At 36.6% G+C, this 13,217-nt stretch overlaps 1 long non-coding RNA gene across 1 annotated transcript; it reads right to left on the reverse strand.

Annotated features, from left to right (window-relative positions):
- Positions 1-423: 423 nt before the first annotated feature.
- Positions 424-9,411, reverse strand: LOC115210950. Its single transcript, XR_003881456.2, has 2 exons — positions 9,063-9,411; positions 424-2,280 (listed from the first exon to the last, which is right to left on the reverse strand). It is a non-coding gene; the product is annotated as an uncharacterized LOC115210950 (long non-coding RNA).
- Between the last annotated feature and the right edge of the window lie 3,806 nt (positions 9,412-13,217).

The raw sequence follows: 13,217 nt of genomic DNA on the forward strand, positions 1-13,217 counted from the left end.
AGCCAGAAGGCTTCATCAGGCCCAGTCAGATCTGGCAGTGTTTCTACGGCTGGATATATATATATATATATATATATATATATATACACAACAGGCTTCTTTCAGTTTCTTTCTACCAAATACACTCACAAGGTTTTGGTTGGCTCCAGGCTATAATTGAAGACACTTTCCCAAGGTGTCATACAGTAGGACTGAACCCAGAACCATGTTGTAGGGAAGCAAGCTTCTTTATTTCAATATTTTGCCATAAAGGCATTACACAGAGGGGGACAATACAACATATGTGGGGATATATAACAATTAAAAATATAAAAATAAAATATGATATGATGAATGATACATGAAAATGAACATGAAGAACAAATTAAAATATGATAACATTAATGATATCTGAAAATGATATTATGAAGAGCGTGCTACTCACCCCACACTGAGTAACACCACTTGCTGCCTCTGAGTTCTAAGTTCTTTTCCTTCTTCAGTCCAGTCCTTTTTCCCGTTTCTCTATCACTTAGTGACATCGTTCTCTCCACCATGCATTCGTAACCTTTTTCACCGTGAGTGGCATCTTTTAAATTTTGTGGCATCTGTTCTTTCTTTTTTTTTCTTGTTGAGAAATGGGGTGGGTTAGTTTGGTGTCTGTGAGGGGAGGGTGGGACTGAGTTGTCTTGGGTGGGATGGAGTTGGACTGGGGTACCACGTCATACTCAGTGTTTTTTCTTTTTTCTCTCTTTCTCTTTCTGCTCTCTGTAACTTTCCATTCTTCCTCCGTTTTCTTGTTTCCTCCGTCTATCTTTTCTTCTTCTCATTCCTCTTCTGTCTCCACAACTGTATCCTCAGCCTTGTCCTCTGTAGAGGGCAGTATACTCTAATGTGGCCCTTTTGGCCACATTTAAAACACACTCTCAGCACGATTTCCCCCAATGTCACCGTCTCTGCCAAGTTCTCTAGTTGACTCTCCTCTGCCTGAATAATTAGTTCAAGTGTCCTTCATTTCCAACCTCTTTCTTCTGTTTCTGTGGCTTGGAGGACAGCCATCATCTCTTCGCTTCCAACAAGGACAGCTGCCGCTACCCAAGCCACTTCTATATCCAGTGGAATTGCTTCTACCCTCACTTTGGAAGTCTTTCTTCCAAGGTATGTGGGCTGAAGCATTACTTTTTTTTTCACCACCACACTCGCCAGCCTCCTTGCCTCCTCTACTATCCTGAATTGGACGAGCATTGTCCCATGTCTTCTTCCTTTAGTAATGTATATTATTTCTTTCGACTTCTCCCTTAGCGCCTTTTCTGTTTCAGCTTCCACCTGCTCGGCCTTTTTTCCTTTTAATGAGAACACCTTACAGGTCATCGTTTTTCTCTCCATCTGCTACATAATTCCTTTGGGTGGGGTGACAGCCTCACGTCCCCTCCCACCTTCTGTAACATCTTTTCGTAATCCTTCAGACTAGTCAAGTCCAACTCCCTTTGCTTCATCTCTGTGACCTCTGCAAAACTCCTTGTCTTTTCCAACACTCCGTCCATCTTTATGACCACTCTTACCAGCTCCTCCTCTGCTGAAGACAACCAACGTCCGAGACAAACGACAAACCAAATGCACTCTCGGTCACGCATGCACGGAAGCAAGCTTCTTACCAGCAAGCCATGCCTGTACCTACATTGTATATTTTTAGAATGACATTTTAGGGTTGGTGTGATAGATGAGATCTGGCTGATTTGATTGTGAAACAGGTAGGATATTTGGGTTGGATATGGCCAGTTTTAATGCTAAAGGGTTAAGGAGGATAAGATGTAATAATATTTTCTTAATGTGAGCAGTGTCTTTTTGCTGCTGAAAGATACAAGACTGGCATGACCCAGTCGGAAGATATTTTTGAAGTCTCTATTTATGGAGTCAGTGTACATATAGCATGAGGTGTCCTGATTGCATGTAGAAGATGCTTGGGTGGGGAAAAGTAGAATCATCTGAGTAAGAATGTGTTATTTATGATGGCAAATAAGTCATTGTTGTATAGGAGGAAGAGTGTGAGGTGGAAGAGTTGAATGAGAGAATTTCATCAGCACAGGATGTGATAGTATAATCTGATAGGAAGAGATGAATGATGTATGGAACCCATAGGCAGGCAGTTTTGACAGCAGATTTACATGCTATACACAGTCAAAAACTTTGCTGATGTTGAGGTTAACAACCAACATTGCTTCTATCAAATTTATCTAAGGTGAGAGCCTACTGGTGAGTGACATTGGAGAGTAGGTCATCAATAGATCTGTTTTCTGAAAGCTGCAATGAAGAAAGAAAGATTTAAAGCATTAGAAAATGTTGTTAATTATTGTTCCCATTACCTTTGAGATACTGGAATTGTATATGATATGATGATAGCTGGCAGAGTTTGAAGGGTTGCTTTTTTAAGGAATGGGATACACTTTTTTCAAAGTGAGGGTATATATTTATAGAGAGGGAAAGATTGAAGAGTCTACTTGGTATGGAGAAGCAAAGGTGGAGAGGATTTGGCAAAATTGGTGGGTGATCTTTTTTGCAAAAGTCCAGAAAAAATGGCTCCTGTTTGGAAGGTGAGAGGGCTGGTGAGTTGTGAGATGCACAGGCATCTTTCAGAGCTCAGGCAGTGGTCTAGCAAAAGTTGCTGTACTGAATAAATGCTACCTAGGTTTTGTGGGGTGGTAAATTTCTTCAGGTATCATTTTTTGCTTCATCTGATGGGGATCTTGGGTTACAAGGCCTATTGCTGTAAAGGGTGTGCAGGATTGTGTCTGTTTCAGTAACATACTTGTCTCTGATTGGTCAGGAGTGAAGCACATGTCCTGCCTAGGCTAGTTCACTGATATGAAATGGTATAGTGTCTGGGCATGTAATTGAATTGAAGATTACAAACGATTCACTTTCTGTGGCGATGACATTAATATGGGGCAAGTGTGAGAGTCAAGAGGAGTTGTGAGTATTGAAGTAGTCAAGAACAATGTGCTTGGAGAGGAGTGAAGTGAGACATATGTTCACAACACAGGAGGAGATATGATATGAGAGTTGATAGTAATTCAAAGTATGAGAGTAAAAAGATGTAGTTGGGGTGAAAAGAGAAAAGAGAGAATTAGAGGTGAAAAATGACAGATTTTAAATTCTAGTGTGAGAAAATGTACCTAAAAGGAAAATCAATTATTGTTCAAGAATTTGGATGGAAGGTGAACCCTTAGCTGGAATACATCCAAAACAGAAAATGTGGGTAGCCTATAGAGGTGGGCAGCTTATAAAGAGATCAGGAGCTGTTGTATTACACATTAGGTAAATGCTTTTTGAATCTGCTGGACCATTTAACTTCTATGTAAAGCACAGCTAAGTTGGCCTTTTATGTTATGATGAACATTACCAGAAGTATGAGGGAAATAGTACATAACTTGGTAGATGGATCTAGGCTGTATAAAGTAGTGATGTTATGAATAAAAGGACTGGTGTTACAACACTGGTGGAAATAAATGGATGTTCTAGGCTTGTTGTAGCAAAGGGTGGGGGAAGTATTGACCAGAAAATTGTGTAGATTGTAATGTTGTTTAAAGGAAGGAAGGGGTATTCCTAAAAGATGGGAGAGGTGGTGGGTTTGGATGGGATAAAATGGAAATCATGGAGAATGTCCTACTGTAGAGGCTGTGTGGTATGGTGGAAAATGAATTAGGTGAGGAGGGAAGAATAATGTTTCTTTGTTTTTGCCCAGGAAGTCCAAATTTATATTTCAATGAATTATTAAGCAAAAATTATTTTTAAAAATGCTATTTTTATTTCTTGAAATCTTGCTTTTCTTTTTAGCAATTACATTTTTTATATATGCGGCATTTAATGTAGCCTAAAAAACAACAACAAAAGGAAAAAATACAAAGGCTATAGAAATATGGGTTACAGAAAAAATGGAATTAATTACACAACAAAATGCAACAGAAAATCATTGACACACCACACACTTGGATAGGTAGTAACCAGATTCATTTCTGATATTGGTGGCTATAATAGTGCAAAACACACACACACACACACATGCAAAAATCCTTACCAAGTGAAAGATAATTGCAGTCAAATAGAAACCACATATGTAGAGAAAAATTTCCTTTTGTTTTAATGTGTGTAGTTTTTGGCTAATATTGGGTTAAATATGTCTGTGTGGCTAATTCATCAGAGTAAGTAAAATAGGTCAAACTTATGTATGTTTAAATGTAGGTGGTGTACCTAATAGTTTATGTATGCCTACTATGTAGTGCATGTATGTGTGTGTGTGTTTGTGTGGGTTTTTTTTTTATATATGACAAACAGGAGTTTCCTACTAAATAACACTGAAGCATTTAATACAAGTCACTAAACTTACAAAATAGCCATGAGTGGAAACAGGAAGATACCATCAACAGGATTTTTAACAATATGAAAAATTTGTTAGAATAAAAAAAGAGCAAGAAAGATGTACTAATATTAACAATAATCTTTATCTTATTTGTTACAAGAGCAACACAAATTCAAAATATGTAAATTCACAACTTTAGACAAAGCATTTAGGAGTGCATGTAGATAATTTATTGTTGAAAGAGAAAATCTAAATTACACTGCATAAAATTATGTATGTATGTGTGTATGTATGTATGTATGTACATATGAATGTATGTGTGTGTGTATGTATGTATGTATGTATGTATGTATGTGTGTGTGTGTATGTATGTATGTATGTATGTATGTATGTATGTATGTATGTATGTAAGCACTTATGTATAAATACAAGCATTCTACAAGCATCGGAGAAGGAGACCATAATATGCTGCATGTCTTCTTGAGTATGAGCAAAAAGATTACAGTCATATGTGTAGAGAAATCATTTTGCAGCTCCAACTCCAGTGGTGAGTTGCTTCTCAACTCACCATACAGAAGTAACTTCTGTATGGTAAGTTGAGGAATGGAATGTGTCCACCTCATAAACCTAAGCTGAGGTTCAAAGGCTGCATAAAAACATCCTTGAAGAATGCTAACATCTTGGAAAAGGACTGGTAAGAAACTGCAAATGATTGGGAAAGATGGAGGAAAGCAATATATGATGGAAGTGAGAACTTCAAAATAACACTAAGAAATCATGTAAAGTTGAAGAAGGATGCTAGAAAGAGTGTGGATATGATATTTCCAGGAAATATGGGTGTCCAGAGTGAGCTGACATGCAGTGAATGTGGGAAAGTCAGCTTCAGCAGAGTGAGGCTGAAATGTTGCAAAAGAAGCTATGTATAGAGGGCTGACTTGGATTGAGCCATACACAGCATAACAACTTGCCATTAATGTGGCAAGATTTGCCTATCAACCAAGGAAGACATGCTGAACCTCTACAGCTCACTATAGGTCTTAATGGAATACCATCTTTGTGAATCTTAGGGAATTTGGCTTTAGGATTTTACACCACTAAAACCAACCCTATGGCTGCGATATGTTGATGACACCTTTATATTCTGGCCCCACCAGGAAGATGTCCAATAGTAGGGAATATGACCAAAGACTGTGTGTTCTCTATCTCATGTAGCATATGGGAAACAGTATTAAAGAAGGATAGGAAAATATTAGATTTATAAGCCCTAAAATCCACTCCATAATTGCCCATGGTCATATGGTTAAGAGCTCGGGCTACTAACTCCAAGATTCCAAGTTCAATTCCAGGCAGTGACCTTAATGATAATAACAATAACAACAACAACGAAAAATACCTCAGGAATGAGAACCCAGGTTTGAAATTTCCCCCAAGACACCTGATGAAGGCTGGAGAGTATATCAGTCAAAACATTGTGTTTGGACAAATATCTGTCAAATATAAATAATTCCTCATCTCTCAAATATAGAACTGTATTAACTTAAAAATATAGTGTCAGAACATTTTGGTTAATTTATGAGAAAATTCCCTGAACGCTCTATTTTTCAAGATAATAATTATGAATAGTTTGCTTTTCTTTAAAGTAATAAAATTTTATTTTGCCTGAACTAAAAAAAATTGTATTTTATTTAAATTAAAAAGAAATGAAGCAATAAAGATCAATTTTGTCTATTTTTGCAGTTGGAAATTCTAAAACCTCCAAAACCTGTGAAAATGACAAGACCAAAAAGATTTCTTCAATTTCAAATCAACCACAGTTAATTGATTCTGCAACATTACACCATCCTTTAACTTCTCTAGTAGCTGATGTTATGCAACGTACAGAATTTGATGTGTTTCACAAACTTGATTTATTGGGGTTAGATATGGTGCCATGTCAACCCAAATTGTATGTGTATCATCCTAAACAATATGGTTAAAAATGAAACTTCTGTTAGAATTCTCAGTTTAGTCTAAGGCAGCTTTCTGCTATTGTTGTCATCATTTTTGTATGTCCCAGAATGCTGATAATAGTTTTGAAGTTGAAGGATATACTGACTGACATAATGCTTAGTCAAAAAGCAAAGGTTTTAACAGGTATGAGAATTCTGTTGCACATAAAAGTGCTGGGAAAGTTTGCAGTGAAAGGCAGAAACACAGTCCAGCTAATCAGAATGTATCTACAATGGTGAATGAAAATGAGTTGAAAACAAAAACAGTATTACTTACAATCTGTTGTAGATGTGATTCAGTTTTTATGTGATAATGAACTTACACTTTGGGGTGATTACAATGAAAATATCACCTGTCTTGACAACGACAATAAGAATGAAGTTTCTGAACTATTTTTTACATCCTTTTGAATATACTCTAACAAAAAATTCCAAATTAAAAGAAATATTTTCAACAGAACCTAAAAATGTGTCATTCACATCTGTTATAATGAAAAATGAAATTATACAACTTATGAAACGTTGTTTTGAATCAAATTGGAGATGATATTCATCACTCAGATATCCCTTTCTTTACAATTAAATGTGATGAAACTTGTGAACCTACCTCAATAATTGTTAGGTTTGTATAAACATGGAGTGTGTCAGAAAATCTTATTGCTCTAACTGTAAGCCAAGACTCTGAATCTGAAACTTTGGCTAATGCAATTATTCAAAGCATTGAAGATGCTGGACTAAAGCCAGAAAGTATTTTAACTCAGTGCTATGATAGTGTCTCAGTAATGTCTGGCTGTGGTGGTGGTGTTCAGAAAATAACACAACAGAAAATTGGAAAAGAAATTCTGTATGTGTCTTACTTCAATCATCATCATTATCATTTAGCATCCGTTTTCCATACTGGCATGGGTTAAACAGATTGATTGGAATTGGTAAGCCAGAGAGCTGCACCAGGCCCTAGTCTGTTTTGGTTTGGTTTCTATGGCTGTATGCTCTTTCTAAAGCCAGCCACTCCATGGTGTTTACTGGGTCTCTTTTACGTGTCCCCGGCATGGGTACCTTTTACGTGTCTCCTGCACAAGTGCCTTTCCTGTCTGACCAATATGGGTGCCCCACACACGTCACTGGCATCAGTGCCTTTCACTTGTCACCAGCACTGGCCATGACTAAGATTTCATTTAGCTTGATGTGTCAGTTGCATTTGCTTGTAGTTCCTGCAGTTGAAGAGATTAGTGAAATAAAATAGTTTGTTTTTTTTTAATTTGTAAAGCTCTTTATAACTTTCTGCATAGACCAAAGTTGTTTACTGCTTGCAAAGGTACACATTTGAAGCACTTATTGGAACAACAGTAGTCAGCGCATCTCACAATATGCATTGATCATGAACACATAGTGCAAGTACTTTGAGATGCAGAACATGACAGTTCCGACATAAACATCTGGATTGAGGCAACTGGTATTTTCAAACAGATTACTCACCTCAAATTTATTTTCATTGTCATTCTTGAAGATATTCTGAAGATTCTTGATGTGCCAAATAAATTGTTACAACATCACCACTATGATTTGTTTGAATGAGTACATCTAATAAATACTGTACTGAATATTTTGAAAGAAATGAGAATAGACAGGGGAAAATTTCAGAGCAACTTCTCTCTTGGTAAATCATTTAATTTAGGTGATGATCATTCCATTCCTTTTGAACACATTCACAGAGTTCAGTGTATTACAGAATCATCAGTTATAGTGTCAACACTGGATCATCAAGAGTCTGATAACAAATATGAATACTCAATAATGTTTTAGAATTGGCAGAGTTTATATTCTATTTATTTTTTTTTAGCAATTTCTTCAGATTTCTGTCAAAAACAGGGAAAATTATGGTACTATAAAAGAAGTATACCGCTTCTTATTTAACCATAAATCCTAATCTTAACTTTAAACCTACACAATAAACTTAAAGCATAACCATAAAAGCTTAAACCGTACACCTTAACAAGTTACAGCTTGATGCATTTTTCAAAATAGAGTCAGGGAAACAAAAATAGAAAGCATTTTTGTGTAATCATCTCCAATGTTTAAAACAGTTCTAAAAGAATGTTAAAAAAAGGTTAAAAATGAAATGTTACAGCTAGTTGCTTACAAGGAGGAGGAAGTTTAAAAAAGTAGAAATTAAAAGAATTTTTACTGGTTTGTAATCAATCTTTAAAACATAAAATTAATGAAATTGTCAAAAACATTTACAGCAATACACTTATTCAGAAACTCTACATTACTATTATTAAAAATTAGTGTCCACCCAGAATATTATGAAGCATCCCGAAGCACCGAAGTCTGGTAATGGGTCTGTATAAGCACTCTGCAATTGAGAAGTCTTGCTATCCTGTCTATAGAATAATTGACAGATGATATAGACTTAGACAATTTATTAGAACATTGTGCCTAATTTTTCACTTCAGACATAAGCCTAGTGTTTTCATTTTTACATACATATTTTTCTCTATATTCCATATTCCTGTTTTGTTTCAGTATGCTTGATGTGTATTGTAAGGTGTTTTTTGTACATAACAAGGGTAGCAAACTCAAGGAACATAATGAGTTGCACAAACTATAGTTGAGCCATTGTATGAACAATAGCAAAGATAAAGTAAAAGTAAAATTAAAAATCACTGGACAATCACAAGTTAATTCTGATCCATGCTGCCTTAAACTCTCCTGCAAAGCATAAATAACATACTCACTGTTTTCTCAAAGAGCTGACAGTCTCCATTGAAATATATTTTCTGTTTCACATACACCCTCATAACTAGTACAAGATTTCCTTTTTATTCATTGTTTTTGCCACTGTAACACAGAGGAACATTACCTACAAACAATTTCAGAATAACATTCTTCTTCCAGATATGTGATTCTTGATTTACATATTAATACCAAAGACCTTCTCTCATTCATTTCCAACAATCGTAATGAGATAGATCTCTTCTAGATCAGTTTCAGCTATTCCTCTTCAACATTTCTGCGCCGCAACAACAGGTTCTTATGCACAATTAAATGCTTTTGCTCATGCGTATACACACACACACACACACACACATTTTCACACTCGCTATTTCACTATGCTGTTGCAACGTAGACCAAGCCCTTTGTTACATAGGTCAAATGTAGATGGCTGACTACTGTTACATAAAATTTTATAGTATTTGATTTAACATTATAACATTCAGACACAAACAAAAAAAAAAGCCAAACAACTCACCAGCCCAACTGATTTTCACTGTTCCCAGTTTAAAGCATTTTATAAATATAATGTATCAGATTAGACATTTGTTTCACTGAAACTTAGCATATGAGCTGATATTCAACAGGTTTATCTGTCTACCAGGCCTATTTCTATTCTATCTACCAGCCTGCAATTTCTAACTGGCTGACCTAAATTCAATTTCAGAGCAGCCAGAACATATGTATGTGTGTGTGTGTGTGTGTGTGTGTGTGTGTGTGGTGTGTGTGTGTGTGTGTATGTATGTACGTGTGTTTGTATATATATATATATATATATATACATGTGTATATATATGTGTGTGTGTGTAAATCATCTAAGAATCCATAAGTCAGGAAAAATGCTATTGTATATCTGTCAATAGAGACGGTATATTATCTGAAGTGTACAGTATTATATATCCACTAGCAGTATCGCCCGGCGTTGCTCGGGTTTGTAAGGGAAATAACTATATAAGCATTTTTAGAGATGTAAAGTATAATAGCCATCTCAATATGGCTAACCACAAAGCGGGATGTTACTGTAGCTTTTTACGTTCTGAGATTTAATAATACATTTTTAGAGAGTTTATTCCCTTATATAATAGCAAAGAAATGCATTTTAAATGGGAAAAAATGATGGTAAATTTTTTTTTAAATCGTAGACTCATCGTAGACGCACACTAATACCCAGAAGGCTTGATATGAATCATGACTATAAGATACCCGCTTTTGGTTACACTGCACCGCAAAATGTGGGAGTAGTTAGGAATCTAAATCGTAGGAGACAGACACACAACTTCACTTTTATATATAAAGATTACAGCTGATCTTACCCATTCAGCCATAATGGATATATGGATAATATAATACTGTACACTTCAGATGACACACACACACACATGCTCATATATATATGTATTACTCTTTACTCTTTTACTTGTTTCAGTCATTTGACTGTGGCCATGCTGGAGCACCGCCTTTAGTCGAGCAAATCGACCCCAGGACTTGTTCTTTGTAAGCCTAGTACTTATTCTATCAGTCTCTTTTGCCAAACCACTAAGTTACGGGAATGTAAACACACCAGCATCAGTTGTCAAGCCATGTTGGGGGGACAAACACAGACACACAAACACACACATACATATATATATATATAATAGAAAAGAGTGTAAAAGCTACAGAAGACTTGTGTTATAAGGTTAAAGAATATATTTCATTCACTATGTTAGAAAAATGTTATAAAATTTTGGGTATAGTAACATAGTTTTTGGAGAAATAGCCGGTTTCGTGTAAACTTTTCAAATTTCTCAAATTTCTTTACCTACATAGTGTCATGTCTTCGTTGGAGGCGCAATGGCCCAGTGGTTAGGGCAGCAGACTCGCGGTCGGAGGATCGCGGTTTCGATTCCCAGACCGGGCGTTGTGAGTGTTTATTGAGTGAAAACACCTAAAGCTCCACGAGGCTCCGGCAGGGATGGTGGTGATCCCTGCTGTACTCTTTCACCACAACTTTCTCTCACTCTTACTTCCTGTTTCTGTTGTACCTGTATTTCAAAGGGCCGGCCTTGTCACTCTCTGTGTCATGCTGAATATCCCCGAGAACTACGTTAAGGGTACACGTGTCTGTGGAGTGCTCAGCCACTTACACGTTAATTTCATGAGCAGGCTGTTCCGTTGATTCGGATCAACCGGAACCCTCGTCGTCGTAATCGACGGAGTGCTTCCACATGTCTTCGTTATGTAGTGCAAAGAAGAGTTCCAGGCAGGGGAAAATAATCAGGGATTTCTTCTGGTATAAGGGAGATAATTGCTTTATATATATTTTTATTTTTTCCATGGGATGAGTTTCTTTGTATAAGAATATTAGGATGGTTAAGTTTAGGTTTATATTTTTCAATGAAGAATGTTTCCTTGTTTAATCTAATTTGTGTTGGTGTTCCAATAGCATATTGATAGAATGGAAAGATTAAAAATTGTGGTAGTAGTTGCTTTGTGCATTTCTCAATATGCTCACTAAAGGGTATCATTCTGTATTCTGGGAATGCAATCTGTTGTCAATGCAGAGTGCATCTGCGTCTGAGTGATAATCCCGTGGACTCTACGTAGTTTTGGTGGCAGCCCAAGCAAATACTAGAATAAGAAACACACCACACACCAGTCACTACTACCCCATGACCCAGAATTACTGGTCCCCACCGAACACAAGACAAACACAGAGTAACACTAAGTCAAGCAACATCCCACATACAAGAAATTCGAAACAAAAGTATATCACATACAGAAATTTTACACACATCACTTACCAAAACATCCATAGATACCCACACACACATAACAATCTGAGGCAACAATACCACCGTTCCCCCAGAGCAATCTCACACAATCTCACAGACAACTCATACAAACAAAATTGCACCCAACATTTTTTAGCCCCAGACCTGAGACGCCAGGACACAGGCTGGAACCTAGTAATAAGGAAAATGAAGATAATCAACCTTTCAACCAAACCTCTTTCTAACATAAAAATAGACATCCTCTCAAAAGGGCTAAAATTCACACCAACTCCATGCAGAGCCAACCAAATTGAAGCCAAGGACAATATAACAGAATTCTGCAGAAAATTAAGACTAGCAGAAGCATCAACCAGTTTCAATACTGAAGATGACTCACTAGTCAAAAACAAAAGTGAACACATCCCCCACAGAGGAAGAAATAAAGATCTTGACGAGTTCTTCAACCACATTGAGAACTTCCCCCACCATACTATACATAAACAGACAGTTAACTCAAATTTTAGCACTGCACAATGGAAGGAACTGATAGAACTTCAAAATGATGAAGATATAACCATCAAGGAAGCAGACAAAGGAAGTGCAGTTGTAATAATGGACACATGATACCATAGAAATCTAGTAATTTCCTTGCTTGATGACAATCAACATTATGAAAAAATCACCAACTACACCCCGCAAAAATAATGAAAACTCTGTCCTCCTAAAGCTCTATGGAAACACAATGGGAACTACTGCCTAAAATTATCCCTTCTGAAAAAAACTTCTGAGAACGACTATATTCACCTACCCATCACTGGATGAAATAACATGGATCTTATAATATATTATGGGAAGTCTGTACTTTATTTCCCCTTGCCATGCCCACATCATTGTACTATGATGTACTTCACTTGTATTCTCGTGTTTGCTCTTACTCTTATTCAACTCTACTCTATTTAAAAGAATAAATACACCTTATCTATTCTTAACTGACTTTTATATGTGTTAGCCCCCTCCCCCCACCATCACTTAGACCCTCTGAAGAAGCCTTGGGGCACATCCATTATCCAAGCCTTGTCTGCTCATCCCTGCATAATACTGAAGAGATGGAGATAACCTGGAAGATTTCATTGCCTTTTGGCAGAAATGGCTGTAAGGAAGTAGCACCTGCACACCCATTCAGTTTTTTGTCAGTTTGCTCATTTGCTCAATTGCTCATTTGTTTCCATATGCTTACATGTGTAAAAATAACCACTTCCTTTCTCCAATTCAAAACTGGGTCTAAGGATTCTCGATCATCTGAACCACCACAGACCAACAAGCGTGAAAGGAATTTTCTTTTGTCCTGTCAAAAAAATGATAAAT

Source organism: Octopus sinensis, linkage group LG1 (genome assembly GCF_006345805.1).
Source record: "Octopus sinensis linkage group LG1, ASM634580v1, whole genome shotgun sequence".
NCBI classification, from domain to species: Eukaryota; Metazoa; Mollusca; class Cephalopoda; order Octopoda; family Octopodidae; genus Octopus; species Octopus sinensis.